Source organism: Bos mutus, chromosome 20, assembly GCF_027580195.1.
Source record: "Bos mutus isolate GX-2022 chromosome 20, NWIPB_WYAK_1.1, whole genome shotgun sequence".
Lineage (NCBI taxonomy): Eukaryota > Metazoa > Chordata > Mammalia > Artiodactyla > Bovidae > Bos > Bos mutus.
The window spans coordinates 7,901,829-7,925,734 of NC_091636.1; the positions used below are offsets into that span (position 1 = coordinate 7,901,829).

At 38.4% G+C, this 23,906-nt stretch overlaps 1 pseudogene; it reads right to left on the bottom strand.

Annotated features, from left to right (window-relative positions):
• Nucleotides 1-21,857, bottom strand: part of LOC102275799 (coiled-coil domain-containing protein 115 pseudogene) — a 38,627-nt pseudogene extending 16,770 nt beyond the window's left edge.
• Between the last annotated feature and the right edge of the window lie 2,049 nt (nt 21,858-23,906).

The window sequence follows — 23,906 nt, forward strand, 5'->3', positions numbered from 1 at the left end:
TAAACTCAAAATGGATTAAAGATCTAAACCTAAGACCAGAAACTATAAAACTCCTAGAGGAGAACATAGGCAAAACACTCTGCGACATACATCACAGCAGGATCCTCTATGACCCACCTCCCAGAATATTGGGAATAAAAGCAAAAATAAACAAATGGGACTTAATTAAAAGCTTCTGCACAACAGAGGAAACTATAAGCAAGGTGAAAAGACAGCCTTCAGAATGGGAGAAAATAATAGCAAATGAAGCAACTGACAGACAACTAATCTCAAAAATATACAAACAACTCCTACAGCTCAATTCCAGAAAAATAAATGACCCAATCAAAAAATGGGCGAAAGAACTAAATAGACATTTCTCCAAAGAATACACAAGTTTTAAGAGGAGACAATTCAATTCTCAGCAGGTGTCTAAATAACTTTCCTTTATTTCTGTCCTTTCTTAACAGTAGCTGTTTGGCAGTATGCAGACAGTCAGGAACACTCCTTATCAGGATCATGTCAGCCCTTCTCAAGGCAGGATCAGCTTTTCCACCTTCCTGTCATTCTTAACTTCACTCCCCACAGCAGGGGAGAGTCTGGCCCTTGGGCACATCAAACTCCTGGCTGCCAACTGCTTCAGATAGTCTTCCTGCTGCTCTGATTCCTTGGACTTGGGTGTTTTACACCCAGAATGACAAAGCTGTTATTGGAGGGGGCAATGAATAAACTATAAGGTAATTCTGACCATGTGTTCAGTTAAAAATTAATATATATAAACGCAGGAATTTTAAACCACTTGCTCATGTCCAGACTGCCAGCCTCTGAAGCCAGGGATTGAGCTCCTCCAGCCTATTTTGGTGGTGGTATCATTCCAAAAAATTATGGAGTTACTTAAAATCTATATGCTAAATTATCATTTGTGTGTACATTATATTTATAAAAGTAGTCTGGATGATCTAGACTCTGGATCATTACATTAATTCTAGGTCACTCATTTCTCATATAATGGTAAATTAAAATAGAAGAGTTTAAAATAGTCAATTGTTCTTTCAGAATTGCAAAGCTATTATTAGAGGGGACAATGAATAAACTATAAGATAATTCTGACCATGTGTGCTCAGTAACTTTTGTTGGAGCCAATTCTTTTGTGACCCCATGGATTACAGCCCCCTAGACTCCACTGTTCATGGGGATTCTCCTGTCAAGAATACTGGAGGGGGTTGCCATGCTGTCTGCCAGGGGATCTTCCCAGCTCAAGGATTGAACCTGTGTCTCCTGCATTGCAGGCAGATTCTTTACCCACTGACCCACCTAGGAAGCCCAATTCTAACTTTTATAATAGGGGAAATTAGTTTTCAGAAGAGAAGATAGTTTTTGTACTGCCTTTCAGGACTAGAGTGCAGCCAGGGAATTACATGTCTCTGTTTTTGTTTTTAACTAAACAACATTTTCCCTCTCTGAAATATAAGCATATCATGTTTAGTCTGAAATGTGCTTAGAAATTTGTTCATGATTTGGCACACATGGCTAAAGGGAGAGAATCCAAAGTTATACAGAAAATACAGACATGATACACTGGTTAATTTACAGCTTACTTTTAGCACCTTTACTCTTTAATGACCTGAAATTAAACAGGAGATTTTGGTATTTTTGTATCACTTTATTTACCTATATGGGCTTTCCTAGTGGCTCAGTGATAATGAATCCATCTGCCAATGGAGGAGAGGTCCATCTCTGGAAGTTCCCCTGGAGGAGGAGAGGGCAACCCATTCCAGTATTCTTGCCTGAAGAATCTCATTTACAGAGGAACCTGGTGGGTTACAGTCCATGGGGTTGCAAAGAGTTGGGCACAACTTAGAAACTAAACAACAATAACATATAGATGTTGATTTTTAAAAAACCTGTACCTTTTTTCCCTTACATTGGATTTTTTATTGAAGTATAGTTGTTTTAATATGTTGTGATAGTTTCAGGTGTACAGTAAAGTGATTAGGTTATATATATTCCTTTTCAAATTTGTTTCCATTATAGGCTATTATAATATATTAAGTATAATTTCTTGTGCTATACAATAGGTCCTTATCTGGACATTCCTTATACTTATAACAGGGCTTTTAAAACAAGCGGGAAATGCTTATGGCATAATAGTAACTAAATAAAAAGGTATATAAAATTATAGGACTAAGATTCTCAGGTTTTTCATTTAATTTTCCCCTATACATTCTTTTGAAAAAATTGAAAACATAGAAGAATTGAAAGAATAATATAATAGACACTAGTATGCACTCAGGAGAAGGAAATGGCAACCCACTCCAGTGTTCTTGCCTGGAGAATCCCAGGGACGGGGGAGCCTGGTGGGCTGCCTTCTCGGGTCACACAGAGTTGGACACGACTGAAGTGACGCAGCAGCAGCAGCAGTATGCACTCATCTAAATTCACATTGCTAGTATTCTGTCACATTGGCTTCATCTCTCTCTCTCCTGCCCCTACACACATTTAGTAATATGGAATCACTTGAAAGAAGTAGCTGAAATAATGACATTTCACTCCTAAACAATTTTTTAAAATTGGAATATAACTGCTTTACAGCATTGTGTTGGTTTCTTCCGTACAATAAAGTGAATCAGCTGTATGTATACATATATCTGCTCCCTCTTGGACCTTCCTTCCACCCACTCCCTAAACAGTTTAATCTATGCCTCCTAAAAATAAGAACATTCTCCTAAGAAAATCAGTTCAGTTTAGTTCAGGCGCTCAGTCGTGTCCGACTCTGCGACCCCATGAATCGCAGCACGCCAGGCCTCCCTGTCCATCACCAGCTCCCGGAGTTCACCCAAACTCATGTCTATCGAGTCAGTGATGCCATCCAGCCATCTCATCCTCTGTTGTCCCCTTCTCCTCCTGACCCCAATCCTTCCTGGCATTAGGGTCTTTTCCAATGAGTCAACTCTTCACATGAGGTGGCCAAAGTACTGGAGTTTCAGCCTCAGCATCAGTCCTTCCAAAGAACACCCAGGACTGATCTCCTTTAGAATGGACTGGTTGCAGTCCAAGGGACTCTCAAGAGTCTTCTGCAACATCACAGTTCAAAAGCATCGATTCTTCGGTGCTCAGCTTTCTTCACAGTCCAACTCTCACATCCATACATGACCACAGGAAAAACCATAGCCTTGACTAGACGGACCCTTGTTGGCAAAGTAATGTCTCTGTTTTTAAATATGCTATCTAGGTTGGTCATCACTTTCCTTCCAAGGAGTAAGCGTCTTTTAATTACATGGCGGCAATCACCATCTGCAGTGATTTTGGAGCCCCCAAAATAAAGTCTGACACTGTTTCCACTCTTTCCCCATCTATTTCCCATGAAGTGATGGGACCTAAGAAAATAATTCCTTAATAAAATAAAATACTCAGTTTATATTGGATATTTAAATATCCAGAGAAGAGGAGGAGGGCAGGGAACTGGAGAGGGAGGAGAAAACAGGAGAGGAGGAAGAGGAGGAACAGAAAGGAAACAGAGAGAAGTCGATGGCCTATGAGAAAGGGTTCTTGGACCATAGTAATTTATCCTCTGAAGTATTTATATACCTCCTGTTATTTTTGGCCATAACAAGGCCACTTTTTCACTGGTAAATTCAAGTTCTGGATGCAGAAAGAACATGTATGTTAAACTTGTGGAAAGCAGCTAACTGGGCAAGGAGATTTAGTCAAAAGGGGAATTTGAGCGTGACTCTCAGACTTCTGCCTTTGTAAACTGGAATTAACTCATATTGAAATGATTAGTTCTTTTAATAAGTGTCATGACTATGAAAAATGAGATTTTTTATTTTAATAAATCCAATAAAAATGATTTACATAAATGAGTTTTGATTTCTCTACTGTTTTGAATCTCTTTGGTATGGAAAGATTTTCCTTTTCTGAAGTTGAACTTGAGTTTTGAAAACAGTTGGAATTTGTGAACTAAGCCTGGTAACTAAGAACTGTGAAATAAAGAAAGTAACACCAATTTGGTAATACCAAAAATGTTTTCACTGAAAGTGCACAGAATAACAGGATGGCTAAGAAGCCAATTACTGTGCCACAGTTCACACCTATTTATGAGTATCATATGCTGATGATATATGAAGCTTATTGGTTTACTGGTAGTTTAATAACCACATAAACACAAACATTCTATTTCATTATAATTATTGAAAATTGAAAATTGGCTTTTTTAGTTCTCTTGTAATTGAGAGCTAAATAGATTACTTTTCTTTCTTCAGTCTCTCTGCTACCTTTTCTCTTTATGCCTACGTATTTCTCCTTATTTCATTCATTATGCCATTCTTGATTAAAAGCTTTTTATGCTTTGATCCAGCCATTGGTTTAAGACCAGGATCCAGCACTCCGAGCACCATGGAATCTAGTCCCATTGTACCAATTTTATTTTATCTTCCATTAATCTAGCCAGTGTCCTCACTTTTCATTCTGAACATAATGCTGCTGCTGCTGCTAAGTCGCTTCAGTCGTGTCCGACTCTGTGCGACCCCATAGACGGCAGCCCACCAGGCTCCCCTGTCCCTGGGATTCTCCAGGCAAGAACACTGGAGTGGGTTGCCATTTCCTTCTCCAGTGCATGAAAGTGAAAAGTGAAAGTGAAGCCGCTCAGTCGTGTCTGGCTTTTAGCGACCCCATGGACTGCAGCCCACCAGGCTCCTCCATCCATCCAGGCAACAACACTGGAGTGGGGCCATTTTTTTCCAATGCATCAAAGTGAAAAGTGAAAGTACTCAGTCATGTCCGACTCTTTAGCGACCCCATGGACTGCAGCCCACCAGGCTCCTCCATCCATGGGATTTTCCAGGCAAGAGTACTGGAGTGAGGTGCCATTGCCTTCTCTGCTGAACATAATAGTTATTAGTTAATCGATCATGCATTTATTAAATGCCTATTATATATTTTGTATGCTCATTTGCTCAGTCGTATCTGACTTTTTGCAGTCCCATGGACTGTAGCCCGCCAGGCTCCTCTGCCCATGGAATTTTCCAAGCAAGATTAATGTAGTGGCATGTCATTTCCTACTCCAGAGGATCTTCCTGACCCAGCTGTCTCTTGCATCTTATGCACTGGCAGGAAGATTCTTTACTACTAACACCACATGGGAAGACCTGTTGAATAATATGTTAGGCACTGGTTAAGATGTGGGAATTTGAAGATGAATAAAACATTTTTCTCAACCTCAAGGAGCTCAAATCATAGTGGAGTTGCCAGATAATAATAACTTAACATAATGTGAGAAGTGCAAGTATAGTCTGGTGGTCAGACAAGTTTATGACAGAGTACGCTTCCATCCATTATTGTTTGCTGGTGTTTTTGTTTTTGTTTTTTCCCAGTGTAAAATAACAAAAGATAAAGGGTAAAACTCAATGGCACTTTATAGCATACACAATGCAATCCTCTCATTTTTCAAACAACAAAACTAAGTCTCAGAGTGGACACCCGTTTAGTGAACAGGATTCGAATTCAAATTCTCACCTCCTAGCCCTGTGCCTGTTTAAGGCATTAAACTAGATTAATTGGCAACTGATGAGAGGGTAACACAAGGAATATTGGACATATACCTGAAATAGCATAGCTTGGTTTCCCCTTAAAATTAGATTCTGTGACAAGGACTTGAATGCACGTAACTTTCGAGGAGAGTCTCACAAGAAGTGTAAGAATGGGCAGGATGAGGAGCCCATAAAGGGTATGATTACAAATGAGTTAATACCTGGTGTTCAATCCCACTGAGAACCCTCCAGATCACTGTGTAGAACATAACTGAGAATTACACTACAGAAGGACAGGGAAGTGGGGTCTTTACCAGTGACCTGTGCCCCTCATTATTGGGACCATTGACTGCCCAGAACTTCCTAGCTGTGGGCAGTCTACACAAGTTCTTAGGGAGCCGGAGAGAAGTCTCAGACAGGGAAACATAGACATTCCCCATCAGCGATTATAGAACACTTAGCTTCAAGTGAGCACAGAGGTAAGCCAGGCATATAGAGCAGGGCATGAGTGGCATATGCTACATGGATGGATAAAGAGTTTTTAAAGGCTGAGATGGAAATTAATGTAACTTCTTAATAATTCTGCCAGTGCCACATCAACCATGATCACCCATATCATTGCATAGGTCAGTACTGCCTGTTACTCTAATTCTGGATAATATCAGCAGTGTAAGGGTTTTTCTGTGTCCATAAAAGAGAGATATTCAGTGCACACTATAGAACGAGATGGGAAGGAGTTACAGTAATTTTCCTTATTCAACACTTATTCACATTCACTTAAGTTTTCCTTATATCTCTATATATTTTCCATAATTTGTTTTTAAAAAAGCATGTATGACCTTGGAGGCTGACTAGTATAGAAACAGTAATGTTTTTCAAATTTAGTTGTCATTTCCATTTTACTCTAATATCTTTGAAAGGACAAACTGAGGATGTTGTTTACAGGATTAAGTAATCTGAGAGTTCAGTTTCTAACTGTTCAGGTAACTGTTCAAGTATTCAGAAATAAATCCAAATTTCTCTGGTCTGGAAGTTGTCCCTGACTAGTTTATTTACTGGGGGATACAATTGAAGTTAGAAATCCTGGGAGAACTGTTTCTGTTTGTTTGCCTAGATTTTCTTTTTTCTTTTTTTTCCTTTGTGTGTTTGTTTTGTTTTTTGTTTTTGCTATTAGAGTGTATTTTGATACTTTTAACTTGTAGTTTGGGTGGATTCCATGACATAAGAAGGCATATACACTTTTTCTTTTTTCCTTTTTGGTAAAAAGTTAGAATATCTGAAATGTCAAGAACATGATTTGTGTTTAAGATGTTTAAAAATTTGGGTCGATTCTTATATTGTGTTAATATGTAATGGTCTCTGATCTACCCTCCCTTTCATTTTCTTTGCTATGGATCAGAAGAATACAAAGGATATTGGAGATGAATGTGTTTTCCAAACCTATCTGATTACTCAAGTAGAGCAAAAAGCCAATGCTTCATCAGGCTCTTGCTGTCCTGTGCAAGACTGTGTATAAACACTAAAAAGTGAGCCTTTCGAGAACTGTTTCCTCATCTATTAAACATACCAATTTAGCAATGGATGATTTCATAGATGGCTTTATTCTTCACAATTTTGTGACTTTTTATAGGTGTTAGAGATGTTTCCCATTTCATATGCTTCCAGCAATGCTTATCAGCTAGTTTCCTCAAACTGATTAGGGCAGATCCAGTTCAACATAATGAGCAAGATATCTTAAGACACTCTAATACTCTCCTCATTTCTGTTGTAGAGAGTCAATGTTAGCCATTTAACTTTACAACCAATTAATCTCATGATAACACAAAGGGATTGAGGATTGGTTCCTGTCTCTAGCTAACACCCCATAACCTCTGGTCTTCTGTGGGAGGGGAAAGGAGAGAAAAGAACAGTGAAAGGAAGATAGGGTAGGAGTTAAAAAAAAAACAAAACTGTGGTCCCTGTATTCTCCTGGCCCAGGAAATTGAGTCAAGGAAGCAGAGGCCATTCAGTTCAGTTCAGTTCAGTTCAGTAGTTCAGTTCAGTCGTGTCCGACTCTTTGCGACCCCATGAATCACAGCACGCCAGGCCTCCCTGTCCATCACCAACTCCCGGAGTTCACTCAAACTCACGTCCATCGAGTCAGTAATGCCATCCAGCCATCTCATCCTCTGTCGTCCCCTTCTCCTCCTGCCCCCAATCCCTCCCAGCATCAGAGTCTCTTCCAGTGAGTCAACTCTTCGCATGAGGTGCCCAAAGAACTGGAGTTAAGCCGTTATCATACTGGAATTACAGACCATGCTCTAGAAGTTTCAGCCACCACAAGAATCAGGATCTTCCCAGCATGTATGTATACCCAATTAGAAACTGACCACCAGGTGGCGCCAAACTGCAGCTATGATACAAGTGAATTTGAATTATTTAGTATCAAGCAATCCTCCTGGTCATTTCATAAGACTCTCAATAGTTGGATAGTCGAATGCTAAGGGACCTTACTTTTCTGTTTCCAATCCCATATTTATAGCTCCTCTTACCTATAGCCTATAGGTAAGGTTGAAAATCTTTAGCTTTGTCGAAAAGAAAATCTGCCTTATTTTTCATTATCACTTCTTCCTCTTTCCCTGAAGTCTTACATAGTATAGCTGAGTCACATGGCAACAGCAACCATTTACTACATGTCCATTTCCTCTTGCAAATGCCACTCTTCTCTTTGCTATGCCTTTGCCACCTCAGTCCTGGTGCTCTAGATCTAATTAGAAGATTTTGCTCTAGAAAAAGTCGAGCCTATAAGATATCCTCTTCCATGAAGTCTCTTCGATTACTTCCATCCTTACAAAAGGCAGGGTTATTAACACCTACTTCCCTGGCCTTCCAGAGTTCCTGTTTGTTACTATCATTTCCCACATGTAAGTATCGTCGTTGATATTTGTCAGTTTGCCACTTAGAATGAGAACGATTCAAGCACAGGAACAAACCAAACATTTTACCTTTGAATGGCCAGCGTTTAGTATACAGTTATCACATACTATACCTTTAGTCATTGTATCTTTAGTGACTAAAACATGATTTGGATAAAATATAGATATAGCTAAATTTCGAAGTTGGATAAAGTTTAAAAACATATGGGCAGCTAAGTATATAAAAGACACAAGTGATGATGTTCCTAATAAAGCAAATAATCCTTTGCTAATGTGGATGAGCACTGGATCCTTGTTTTCTTGGTCCTTTTGCTGTTGTCTTAGAACAAATATTCATGAGTATTATATCCTGTTATACTGTTAATGGCCTGATAATATTTTTATATATTGTACTTCCCAGAGTTAGTTGGTTTATAGGAAAGAATAAATTTAGTTGATGGGCAAAATTACTTTCCTTGTGGTCGTCTCATAAGAGAGACTGACATACCATCTATTCCTTAATTCTGACTTACCTACTCTAACTCTTAGCTATAGTAATGGTCACTGCATGGTCATTGACCTGTCTTTTCACCGATGCCTAAAATGCTCCAGTTGATTTCAAAATCAGAAGGTAGTTTATCTCAAAAATTGGAAAGGATCTTAATCCATATGTCTTATTTTTATAGTTGAAGAAACTATGGCATAGGAAAGTTAGATGCATTCCCACACAGTTTATTAAAGAGACAATTGCAGCAAGAAACCCACTTACTCCCACTCTATCATGTTGATTTCCTTTGACCCACAGAGTTAATAGGTCATCATGATTGACTTAGTTTATGACTTGGGTAAACAAACAAGTCTGAAACAGTGATAGAAGAAAAGCCTACACATGGGCAGTTTAGTTAAAGTCCTTCGTAGCACATCCTTCTCCAGAATCTAATCTCATTCCTCCAGTCTACTCCAGTGTTTTGGTTTTTAATCACCTCTCTGGTTCTGAGAAGCACTTATAGACACTCTAGAATTCTTTAAACTTTTAATCCAGTCTGGGGTCTTATTTTGGCAGTTAAAGGACTTGGAGTGTCCCACAAAGGACTGTTTGCCTTCTTATCTAATCTTCAGTGCATCTAGCAGCAAAACAGACCATTTCATGGTATCGTTCTGCCAGCAGAAGGTTGTTTAAGGATACACAACTCCTGTCACTTTTATTGCATGGTCGAGTAAATAATTTGAGGCCTTTCCAGCTCCTGACTGCATCATGTATTTGTAATTTTCCTTCTGCAGTTCCAGTTTGCTTCCCTTCTTTGAGGCTAGCTTCCATCCCAGAAGATCCGGCAAATGTTTTCTGAATAGGCGTGGCATTCCTCCATTTACGCAACACAGAATAAGAAGCCCAGAGAAAGCAGCTTGATGTTGTTTTCCGAATTCTCTGCTACCTCCTGAGTTGTGAAATACTTGGAACAGCAGTTCACTTGGCCCAAACGTTTCACCTGTTTCCTCTTTTTTCATCTCCTTGGTGAATTGTAAAACCAATCTTCAAGAACAGGATTCCATTGCCATGCTGTATCGTCTTTCAATCACACATGAAGTGTTTGGATGAAGCACATACCCTATGGGCCTGTGGCCCTGTATGAATGCTAAAGTACCCATGAGGCTCTGTAATATATATCAGGGCTGATACCAACTTTGGAACCTGGGTAAAGCCTGGGGGTAATCCAAAACCATGAGTCTGCTTTTTGGCAGGCCAGGCCACCTGCTAACAAACCAGAAACATGCGCGGGGTTTGCAATCACTAGTCAGAAAGAAAATAAAGTTGATGCCAGAAGCTTCACAAATTATAGCACAATCTCAGGAAAGAAGGAATTAAAGGGGGTAGAAAGTAGACAACCACAGGAGCACCTGAATCTAATAACAAACTGGAGTGTTTTCAATTGGCAGAAAACCTGGACATGGAAAAAGAAAAATTCTGTTTGCCTCTGGCTAATAAATAAATGATACTCTCCGAAGCCACTCATTAGTCAGATCCTGACCTCACCTCAGTGCAAGTTATGCCCCGTGATGAGTGCAGTGGTATCTTTTTAGCCCACTTTTCCCACTTCCAGGGTGGTTCCTGATTACAGATCCATGGCAGATGACAGCTCAGTGTCAGGGCTTTATCAGCCAGTGGTAAAATGAGAAATCCAATAGGCTATTCCTAACATTAAATTCATTTAATTTAGATTTTCCATTATTTTGAGAAATTTATTTTTCTACTTTCACTTACTATTAAAATGTCCACTTCTTATGAAATGATGGAGGAAGTAGAGAATAGAAGATACATGTATTATTTAAATGTCTCTGTTGGTAAAATTACAAGTTGGCAAAAATGAATCATTTTTCACAGTTCAATGGTTCTTTAAAAAAAAAAGCCAAGAAATTGTTGAAACTCATTTTGAGCAGTTTCAGTTCAATATAGCAGATTTCTTCAGTGAGCAAAGATTGGATACTGTGGTCTCTTCTGCAGCAGACTTGATTTAATCTAATGGCCTCCAAGGAAGGGAAGGTTAGTATCAGAAGGGAGGGAACACCAGGTTATCTCTCACCTAGATGATTAACAAGATCTTCACCATTCTTGTGGGACTATTTCTCCTTGATGTCTGCACACCTAAAATTAACTGTATTACAAACTATGCTCACAGATCCCCAAGGTCCAGGCTTAATGCATACTTTGCTCACATTTGTGAGTATCACAGCCAACAGTAGCCTGACCTTTTTCTGCTAGGTGACAGAGATGAAGATGTTACAATAAGCTGAGGACCACTACCAAAGTACCACTCCTCTTTTTTCACCTTCAGCTCCTCACTACTTCTTTTCACCCCTGATATCCTTCCTGCTGGCTCCCCATAGCCATTTTCTCTATGTTCAGAGTGCTAATTTTGTGTCTTGTTGCTCAAAATCCTATACTGTGAAAGTCTCAAACAGATCTGTCTTGGGCATTCTACTATGGGCCAATCCACCCCTGAATCCACACCTGATTAGATTCCGTCTTGTGTTTGATCCTTAAAAGCCTGAAAACAAGTTTCCCTGTGACAGCTAATAAAATGATACTAATTTGTGGCTGATTATGACCTTGTATCTTGCCTGAAGAATTTCATGGACAGAGAAGCCTGGCTACAGTCCGTGGAGTTGCAAAGAGTCAGACCCGACTGCATGACTAACACTAACTGTTGGGGTCTTCACTTCCAAGTAAATACAGTGCCTTAACCTGAATGACTAAAGATAAGAGTTCAATATTGCTGTGATGGGATTAAATGTACTTTGCTTGCCTGCCTACTTTGTAAAAATGTGAGCATATGTGCTATCCTTATGGTGTGTGAGGTTAGTAATATTAGACATTAAAAAAAAAGACTCTTCTTTTCTCTTTCAATAATAATCCCTCCATCAATAATCCCTGCTAATTATTTTCTATTGCCATCTTTCTCTATATTGTTCATGTTAATTCTCAGCTAAACCACTCTGAGGGGTTTCTAACTGGTTCCTTGTTTCCAGCTTAGCATCTACCCTTTCCTTACGCTTCATTCTCCTGGTCCACAATTAACTATCCCTCAGTACAGCTATCAGAACAAATTTTCTGAAAAGTATGTGTTAGTCACTCAGTCGTGGAAGACTCTTTGCAATCCCATGGACTGCAGTCCACCAGGCTTCTCTGACCATGAGATTTTCCAGACAAGGATACTAGGGTGGGTTGCCATTTCCTTCTCCAGGGAATCTTCTCAACCCAGGGATCGAACCTGGGTCTCCTACACTGCAGGCAGATTCTCTACCAACTGAGCTACACGGCAAATCTGGCTAGAAAGCCTCCAGCAATTCTCTTTGGCCTATCTTGGTCTTATCTCCACTAGCCTCCTAGCCAAAGGATTCAAGCCAATCAATATTATCCTACTCTCCCAAATGTTCCTCCTTTTCCCTGGAGCAATTATCTTCAACACATACTCAGCTTGGAAGACAGTTCAAGCACCATTGTCTACTGCTTTATATGTACACCTTTTACATTCTGCTGAATACAGCACTTTGCATTATAATTATCAGTTCATCTGCCTTCCTCACTAGATAGTGATGCCCTTGAGGCTTGGATATATGCTTATTTCCCTTGATACACCCAATGCCGAACTCAGTCCCTAGTGTTGAGAAGTTGCTAGAAAAGTATGTGTCCAAAGTATACAAAGGGCTTCCCTGGTGGCTCAGAGGATAAAGAATCTCCCTGCAATGAAAGAGACTCAGGTTCAATGCCTGGGTTGGGAAAAAGGAAATGGCAACCCATTCCAGTATTCTTGCCTGGATAATCCCAATCCATGGGGTCACAAAAGAGTTGGACACAACTGAGTGACTAAACAATAACGACAACAAAAGTATGCAGGGCTACTCTCCTAGTAATAGAGCTTTCCCAACATGGTTTTCCTTTAAGTAAAGGCTTTTTCTGTTCTGCTGCTTGCTCAGTCACTCTGTCATGTTCAACTTCTGCGATTCCATGGATTGTAGCCCGCCAGCTTCCTCTATCCATGGGATTATCCAGGCAACAGTATTGGAATAGGTTACCATTTCCTTCTCCATAGCTGTTGATGTTATAATCAAATTCAACCAGATACCTACATCACAAAGGAAATACTTTCACCTGTCTTGCCAAGACACCTATGAGACAAATTTGTCAGAAACTCACAACATACAGTTCTCTTACTCATCAAAAACATGGCATTCTCTGGCATCTTTTCTAATCAAACAACTTCAGTAATGTCCTTGAGACGAATGAGGAACAGACCAGGGAAGCCATAAAGATGTAGGCAGTCTGCAAGGAGAGCTAGACTATAGTCGTAGCAGCAGCATCACAAAGCAGGACATGATGGAGGTCATGGCAGGCAGAACGGGGCCCTGGGAATGTGGGAATGGAGGGCATGGGAAGAGCCAGAGTTTCTACAAGGGCACCAAGTGCAAATGCCTGGCAGACAGGTTTGTTTACTGTGAAGGAAACACTGGCAACAGAGATGCTACAGAGAAACGCTACAGAGAGAGATGAATCCAACAGTGAGGAGTGTTAGAAGACATTTAGAGAGGAAGGAACCTTAAGGTCAAGTCCTGAACCACTGACATACTAACATTATTGAACCATCAGGGAAGCCCATACTAACATTAAAGATGGGGAGTTCTGAACACGCCCCCAGAATTATTGGGCAAAAATCTAAATGTCCTTATTCAAAGTCCAATGACCTTTAATATTCTGTTATGCTATGGTTGATAAACCAATAATATACAAGCAGGGTATAAGATGCAATTCACAAGATGTACAAAACTATGTAAGAGCATTAAGTGGGCGAAGGTGGGAAAAGCACTGTCTTTTATCAAATGACAAGAAAGTACTTAAAAAATGACAGTGACAGGAAGGCACTTTTTATTTCATTCTTCCCTCACAAATGTCAACTATTGTCTAATCATGTGAGCAGGCAAAGATATGATGGGAGGCAGAGAGCCTTACCAAAGCAGGAACAGATAAAAATGACTGACTCAGATTGGATGAGTTAAATCCATAGATCTTGATAGCTTCCACACTAAAGAACTTAAGAAATTGGCCACAGCCATTGCTGAGTCACAAGCAATTATCTTCAAGAACTCTCAGTGGGCTTAAAGTGGCCCCACACTGGAATATATCATATCAGTTCTTTCAGAAGAGGATTATGGACCACCCTGGACATAGCTGATTTACCAGAGAGGGGAAAGAGATTAACTCAAAATATTGGTTTTTCAATGGCTAGAAGATAATAGGGTTGGAATCAATTGAACTTGTGGGGATACAATCATAAAATTTGGGGCTGGGCTTGATTTTAGGGATCATGTAATATATTGTCTTTATAGAGAAATAAAATGAGCTTAATAAAAGTTAAATCAGAAATCCTTAAGAGTTCAGGTCCTAATTTAAGGACAGTGTCGCAAGTCTGGAAAACGAGGTGTTGGATAAATGAAATATTTATTGGCTTTTTTATCTCCTCTAAATGGTATTCTTCCTTTGGGCTCATGATTTCTTTCATAAAACAGGAAATGAAATTCCAGCACCACATAAATATGAGAAATAACCTCTTAGTTACAATTTGCAAAATAATCAACATCTTGATACCTAGAGGTTATACTGCTTCACAGATTTTTCTCTGAGTGAGAAAAATGCTTCCTTAGTTCCATAAATTACTGCTACTTTTCACTTTCCCTTTGTGACGCAAACTTTTAAACTCTAAGTGAGATGAGTCACTGAGCAAGAGCGCTAGTCCTATGAAATCAGAGAACTTACTTTAAGCTAACATTGAGTATAAAAATATGACTTTACAAAGTACTGTTTCCAAATTTAGGATAGTTCTTGTCGAACTAAAGGAATTTTAAGGAAGTAAAAGATGGCCCTGGAATCCCTTCCTTTGACTTCTGGGCTGTTTATTTGAACTCCTATCGGGTTTTGGAGCCCTTTCTCCCCAGTTTTCCTGAGGTATTTGTTGAAAATCTTTGGTAGGGTCATGCTTCACAGAGGGAGGGAAACACACGAGATAAAGTCCGTTGTCACAGGTGCCTGTTGCCACTCTTATGATACAGTCATCTTTCAGTATTCGACAGTGTTGGTGGAGGGAATTCGTTCCATGATACCAAAGTCTGGGGATGCTCAAGTCCCTTAGATAAAATGGCAGAGTATATAGTTCATGCTCCATATCTGCGGTTTCTACATCTGGGGATTTAACTAATCTGTGTACTAGAATGATTAACCAAGTCTTTCCTCTATGGGCTGAATTTCTTCGTGCTTTTTTTTCTCTCTCCAAGCTTCCTTTCCTGATCATAATCTTATTATCCTGTATTTTACTTCCTTAGGGCCTTTTGCATGACAATTCTTTTGTATAACAGATGAATTCCGGAAAATAGGTTGATTTATATTCAATTATGTTTAATATATTGGTGGTAAGTTCTCTATTTAAACACATTTATCTGGGGGAGAATAGTTTAAACTGAAGATGTTCCTCCGTTTCTGGTGAAATTCACTTTCTGTTACCAGCTGAGGGAGGGGAATGCTATGAATTTCTATGGGAGGAAAAGAAGTTGGGTGATCCAACCTTATGGAAGGTGAACATGAGGTAGGATAAGTCATGAGAGAGACTGCTAAAAAAAAAAAAAAAAAAAGAATATCTACTAAGGCCCTATTAACATTTAAGACAGTCAAGTTTGTAGGAAACAGCTATTTAAATTGTATTGTGTCCAAAATACATCTAATCATATTTTTTATTAACCTATGGCTCCTACTTCTATCTTCTAGGTCGGTGTAGAACCATTCCCACACCTTTTGCATGCAACATCTATTTGAATAGATTTGAATACAGCTTATATACTCCCTCAGACATGCTTGCTAGAGGTTTTGATACTTTTGATAGTTTTGAGCCTGGAAAGTTTTCTTGTATTCTAAAACACTTACTTGCTGATATTCTGTTAGCAGCTATATTCTGATAAAAGGAAATATTGTACAACATTGCAAAGAACTTAAATTTTCTGTTAATGCCATATGAGTGTAAGAAGCTAACTTCAGAAATTTTCTGGTTAGGAATATTGGTTCTCTGACTCCATATGTGGAAGTCTTCACTTATATACACCTGCTTGGGTAGATTGTGGAAGACCACAGACAAGTGATTTAACTCAAGATGTTACAGGCAAAGCATTCTATTTCTTCTTACTGTAAAAAATAAGGAACATTTCTGAGTCATTGCAGTCTTGGAATGTAATGCCGAACAAATGAGAACCAGACCACAAACAGTGGGGCCAAGTACATCATTACTGAGTGACTAATGTGAACGACTTACATAAACTGTGGCTGAAACTGAGTTTTTAGCAGATGACCATAACCTTTGATTGCATCAAGAATAGTTAAAAGCTCTTTAATCTGCATATTGTCTTCAGGAAAGAAAAACTCATCAATTCTATTCATAATCTCTGAGACCTGCAATTTTTCATTAAGATTTAACTCTACCTTTCTCAGATTCTTCTCCTCCTAGAGAGCGACGGATGTGACTAAAAGGAATTAGCTGGGGTCCAAATGTGTTGCATATATTGATAACGGGGGAAGGATGCTACAGATTAATACAATCTTCTTCCTTCCTTTAAAGCACCATGGAATGACTTCCTTTCAAAACTTTGGCTGATGGAATAATTCATGTATTTCTTTGGAATACCTGTGTCATATACTGAGTTCCCAATCCTTTAGAAAGTAGTTTCCTTTGTAGCAGGATCATTTCTTCTTACTCATTATGAACCACGTCTGCCCATGATCCCATCTCATTGAGGTTTATTTTCTTTAAACACACAAATGAAAGGCAACACAGATTTTCACTAGGAACTCTTTTTAAAATGGAAGCAAAGAACATTAGTAACTCCTTCTGGGAAGGAAAAAGTTCGCTTCTGGTCTTACTCCCTAAATAAAAGCACTGCTGCTGCTGCTAAGTCGCTTCAGTCGTGTCCGACTCTGTGCAACCCCATAGACGGCAGCCCACCAGGCTCCCCCGTCCCTGGGATTCTCCAGGCAAGAACACTGGAGTGGGTTGCCATTTCCTTCTCCAATGCATGAAAGTGAAAAGCGAAAGTGAAGTCGCTCAGTCATGTCCGACCCTCAGCGACCCCATGGACTGCAGCCTACCAGGCTCCTCTGTCCATGGGAATAAAAGCACTAGAATCACACTAATAACTATCTCATAGTTGAATAAATGTTAATATTTTGTATACTTTCTCTCTGTTCACATTTGAATGAGAGTCTAATTGATTCCTGTGTACTTGAGAAAGATATAAGGGAAAAAGGAAGAAAAAAAGAGTTAAGAATTTTCCTGAAGGGTATTGATATTCTTTAAACTTATTAATAAATGTTGATCCAAATTCTCTTTTTTTCCACTTTTCGTACTCTATTTGGAAAATCTTAGCCCTTACCACAGGCCAACTAAATTAAAAGCTTCATTTTAGTAAAAGCCATAGGTGATCTATATGGACATTAAAATTTGTCAAAAATTGTTCAACTCACTGAGTCTCTAAACTTATGATTAACATCAAATATTCTCACCTAAAACTCCTGTTGTCCTATTCCATTTACCTCTGACTTGTTTTCCCCCCACCTAAAAAATCTTCACAGTATTAATTTTCTTCCATGCTCAACTCTTGGGGAAAACTCTATGCAATTTCAGTATCCATGAATAGAATCCTTTTAATATCCTAGCTCTTCAACAACTTGACCTTATCTCTTTCAAACATTTTCTCTTCCTGGAAAATAGCATTTGGTCCCATTGTCTTATAACCTGCAACCCTACCATTAATGAAAAATTTTAATTTACCATAATTTTAGGTTTGATCATCCTACTCATAGGTTATCGTCTATTACCTTTCAATTTCACTTCCTCTGGTACTCAAACTTTAATGAATTTCTGAATCCACGGGTATCTACATGGTATTTGACTTTCCCACTTTTTCATTACTGTCACCACATCTTGGCATCCTTTCTTTCCTGCCTTAAATCCCATGGCCAATCTATAATCATTCCTTTGAATCTATTTTCTATACCCTTGCACATTGTCTAGCTTTCTTACACTCATCTTCCAAAAACTCATCACTGGCCAAATTAAACCTTAATCCTTTTAAGTTTTAGCTCAGCTAAATTGGCTGAAGAAAACTACAAAATCATGCTAATATTTTACCTTAACTAAAGACCATTAATTTCAAGTAGGACCTTAGGAGCTGCCTAACAATTCTGTGTTTTCCTCTCCTTTTAGAAAATCACCCCTCTTTCTTTTGTCTACTCAATATCTCCAATGTCATCCTCCCTTCAATAATCATGTCTTCCCGTCTCCTCAATCTGAGTTGATGACCTGACTTTCTATTTCACAGATATAGTATAGAGGTAATAAGAAAAGATCTCTCCTCAACACACATAAATCCAGGTACCTACATCTGGGTGCCTTTTTGCTTGTCAGCAATACCAACTGCACTTACTCCTAGAAGTCCAACTTCTTTATTTCAGAACTAGATGGTATTTTTATGATAAAGTCTTAGCTGTGGAAATTCTCCTCTCTCACACGATCAAATTTTCTCTCTGTATTGTATTCATCAACATATCTTATAATTTCTCCCAATTAGAAATTTCAGTCTTGAGATTCATACCTTGAAATCTGTTTTCCTATTTTTCTTCTTCCTTGTAAAATAAAGCCTCTTGAAGGAGCTTTCTCTAGATTTGTCTCTGATTTCTTTTCTTTTCTTTATTACATCCACTCCAATAAGACTTTTGCCGATAGTTTGTCACTAAAAACTTTTTTCCCCAAAGTTATCAATTATCTTGGTGTTTCTAACTGCAATAGTCAATAGTTAGTTCCTATTTTGTTTGATCCACCAGTAGCATTTGACATAATTGACAATCTGTCTTTCTTGAAACATTTTCTTTGCTTCGTTTACTGAATATCACATGTTCCAGGTTTTCTCGCTTAACTGACTATTCTTTCTCAACCTGCTTTACTGATGTCTCACTGTTACCCTGAATTCTAAACACTGGTGTTTCCCAGGGCTCAGTGCTTGATCCATTCTTTATCTATGTTCTCATGTGATATCGTTCATTCCTAATTTTCTTTCTCCAGCCTTGGACTCTTTCCTGATCTCTAAATTCATATGAGCTGCCTACTTGATATCTCCTGATGGATGCTGAATAAGCATTTAGTACATAAGATGCCCCAAACTGAATTCCCAATCTTTATCCGCAAACCTACTTCCACCTACAGTCTTCCTCATCTGTTTAGATGACAATTGCATTTGTCCAGTTGCTCAAGCCAAAGACTAAGTCATTCTTGGCTTCTCTACTAGAAAATCCTGTCAGCAATACCATCAATACATATCTTAAATCTGACCACTTTTCCACTATTACCTCCTACATCCAAGCCTCCACTATTCCTCACTTGTAATGCTGCAAAGAAGACTCTTGAGAGTCCCTTCTACTGCAAGGAGATCAAACCAGTCAATCCTAAAAGAAATTAACCCTGAATATTCTTTGTAAGGACTGATGCTGAAGCTGAAGCTCCAAATACTTTGGCCACCTGATGCAAAGAGCCAACTCATTGGAAAATACCATAATGTTGGGAAAGATTGAAGACAGGAGGAGAAGGAGGAGACAGAGGATGACATAGTTGGATGGCATCACTGATTCAATGGATATGAGTTTGAACAAACTCCAAGAGACAGTGAAGAACAGGGAAGCCTGGTATGCTGCAGTGCATGGAGGGATTCCTTAAAGTCATGTCAGAGATTACCTCCTCTCTCTTCAAAACCCTCCAACATTATTAGACTCAAAAAGGTCAAACTCATTTGAATGACCCAAATGATCCACATCTTGCCATTTCCCACTTCATTTCTATGCCTCCTTCTTTCTTTCATCCTAATCTAGTCATACATGCTTCTGCCTCAGAGCCTTTGCCCTTGCTGTTTCTTCTACCTGAGATATTTTTCTATCAAGTTCCTCCAGTGTTTTGGAAGCTCATATTTCTCTACTCTGCCTAACTTCTCACCATTGCATCTATCACACTTACACGTACGTCTGTATCTATATCTCTGTCTACATCCATATCAGTATCTATTCATACTTCATTTGTTTTTTATCTCTCTTCATTGATAGGATTCAACCTCCACGAGGGAAAGAGGGACGGAATATATATATATATATGTAGTTATGACTGATTTACATTGCTGTATGGTAGAAATCAACATAACCTTGTAAAGCAATTATACTCCAATTAAATTTTTTTTCTAGAAAAGGACAATGATTTGAGCCAATTTTTTCACTTCTGTATGCTCAGTGCCTTGTTCAATGCCAGGCATGTATTTGTGCTCAATGTATGTTTTTCAACTGACTGAGTGAATACATGAATTATCTATTAGCCCACTTATGAGGTGTTAAAATTGCCTGTGGCCAAGATTCCCATGGCCAGAGAAGCCTGGTGGGCTAGGATGCACAGGGTCACAAAGAGTCAGATACAACTGAAGTGACTTAGCACCCACGCAGGCAGACTTTCTGAGTTATCCCAAGTTTTCCACCTAATCATAGACATATATAATTTGAAACTTTGTAAATTGTTTAAATCAATACCCTCTCCACTGATGGAATTTAAAGGCCTATTTTCTTTGTCTGGACTCTGAACACAGTTGTTTAATGGGTGCTCGCCGGAGGCTATCTTCCTCTGCATACACCATCCTCGATGAGTCTCGGGGAGCCCTGTTTTGACCCAAAATCCAATGCCAATTACACATTATTGTCATGGAAAAAGTCACTGTTATTAATATCTTTATGGATTTTTTACAAGAACCTAGTGAAATGCTGTGCACCCTGTGGGTACTTAATAAATAGTTGGACTGTGACTGACTATAGTAATTGAATCCATCTGAAATTAATTATTTTATCTTGATCATTGTTTCTCCAGGTTGACAACAATGCAAGCCTGTTGCAATTTGTTTTTGGTTGTTGTATACATGCGTAGTGCCCCTTGGAGATCCAAATATGTTAATTAATGACAAAGTAAATAGTGTTCTTGCTGGCATGTGTTATAGATTTTCAAAGAAATCTCCCTGGTATATTATCACAGAATTTATTAAACCTAAAGACATTTCCAAAACATATGTTTATAGTTTTATATTTTGAACCGTTCCAAGAATGAATTCTCACTGGCGTTCCAGCCTCCTGCCTGTCTCCCCTCCAGTCCTTCTTCATATCCTTGTTGGGTTACCTTCTGAGTCACAGCTCCAATCAAGCCATTTTTCTGGTACATTGTTGATGCCTCCCTCCAGAAAGCCAAGTCCAAGTTTATCAACATATATGCAAAGTGACAAGCCCAGTAGCTATTCTATTGTTAAGTCCAATACTGCCCAGATTTTGTTTCGTGAAACATTGGAGTCACAAGGGATGTTAACAGTTGTTCTGTTAAAAAAAAAAAAAAAAAAACACAACATTCTAGAAGCCAAATTAGTTTCGAGAATGTTGGGTTAACATGAAGCCAGACTCTTGACTTGAGGACTTCTCATAGCTTTTAAGATTTTCAACATGAATCTCTAAAAGATAAATTATTTTGACCAAAGAACTGTATTTTTTCCAAGAGAAACTGCTGTATTCTGCAAGATTCTAGTCTTCCCCTGCAACACAGTCTGAGAGATGCTAACTGTAACTTAATTCTCTGCTTATTATCGTGCAATGCAAGGTTCTACTCATCACCTAACCGAATGGACCCAATTCCTGGTACTCCCGACAGCCTTTTAGTATTTCTTAAAGGCTCACCATATAATGGTACTTTATCTTCTTGTCTGAAATGCCTTCCTGACAGACATCTGGCTTTTACTCACCTTCAAGCATTTGGGCAGGGGTGAGTTTGTCATAGAAGGCTTTCCTGAAACCAGTGTATACCATCATAACTCTTATCTGAGACCTTACCACATTTCTCTTTAGATGTTTATTACTGGAACACGGATTGTGTTTTGTTCATCTTCACATGCTTATATATATATAGAATCAGGAAAATAGCAGGTGCTTGATAATTATTTGTTGAACTAAACTAAAGAGAGCAGATGATTTACATATTTGGAAAAGTGGATTATGCAACTATTTGCAAACTATATTTTACACCCACAAATATATTTTGCAGTTTAGATGGTAATAAATGTTTTTGTGAAATGAGACGGAATAGGATAAATGAAATCAAGACTGGCACATGTCATCTTGTGTAAGATAGGCACACTGTATTTCAATAGTCTACTACACTTCTTCCCTTTTCTGACATGCTTTGTGATGAAAGAGCATTAAATGTTACTGGAAACTGTTTTGAAATGTTTTAGAAACCATGTCCATGGATCAACATTGCTAATAAGTTCAGAACATAGTGATTTCATTAGCTCTTTCAGTGTGCCCAAAGATGACTTGGCAAGAGGCAGTAGTGGTAGCTAAAGAACTGACTTTTTGTTGTTTCTAGGATTTTGGCTGAAGTTGTGAATTCAGAGCATGGGTGAAGGAGACCCACAAGTTGCAACTTTTTTCTCACTATCAACCCATGGTAGATTGATTCCCAATACGTATACCCAAAGCAAGGGTACAGCTGTGCACTAAGAATATATCTCCTACCCTAAGACAGTATCATGATCTCATATCAGAAAACCAAAAATGTTAATTGCTTCACTCTATGACAATTGATTTTGACTGTTATATTCCTGAGAATTATTCATTTCTATGATGTTTTCTAAATAATCCTCTGTTTAGTGATGTTGTAGATTCAATGGTGGGTTAAATAATTTCTGCCCTCAACTAACTTACAATGCAACTGAGGACATAGGATAAATCCTCAAATAACGACAAAGCAATGCAGCATAAGATACCTGCATTTTGAATGATACAAAATGCTCAAGAATTCAGTGCCTGGGAATTGCTTCCATATGGGCTTCTCAGGGAGGTCTTTATGGAAGAAGGGACTTTGTACCAGACTGTGGTTCAAGTGGATTACAGAAATTTGAAGACTGAGGAGGGAATTCAAGGCGGAAGTAGACAATAGACACAGGCATAGAGAGGGTGAATGATGAAACATGTCTAGAAAATGTCCTACAGTCTGGCTCAGTTGAAGTATATATTTTCAATAAGCATAGTGGAGAATCAGACCAGAAAATGTGTTGAATTAACATAGGTTAAATGTTAGACTAAGTTCCTAATTTTTAAAAAGAAGCTATGAAGCCATTAAATAAGGGGAGAAATTTTTATTATCTAAATAGCAGGTACTAAAATTTATTTTAAACAAGCACTGTCATTGGAAAAAATATCATGGCTTCTGAAAAAGAATGACAAAATGAACATATACTAAAAATCTTATCTCCCACAGCAAATATAAGAATGCTGAATGTGGGTGTTGGCAGAAGTGAAACAGTAGTTAGAATATGTTAATTAAGTAGTAAAATAATGAAAATTCTCCACACTTTTGTTTCAGGAAAAAAATAGGAACATGGATTCTTTTTAAAGAAATATATTAAGATAATCTTTTACATAAGTGACAATAGTTAATTTTAGAAGTGGATTGGTAGAGGAAAATATGGTGAATTCAATAAATGCTAGGAAAAGTAAAACTAATGTGTATTAATACTTTTAAAAATAATAGTAATCAACCCATTATTTGTTGATAGAAATAATGTTTTTGAAAAATGACGACATTTTCCAAAAACACAGTGTGATGAGTTGCATTAACGTTCATTTTTTGCAATATTTAATACCTTGGTTAATAGAGGACAACTGAATTTTCAAACCTGTGTCTACATTCAGTTTGTTGCCACATTTTTTGTCAGGTAACCACTGTTAGCTATGAGACACTGAGGATGAAATACATCTTCGTATTTATTAAGAAAACACTTTTGTTCTTGCAGAACTTCTGAAAAAGTCTCAGTGACTCTCAGGGTTTCCAGGACCACACTTTGAGGTGTTAAT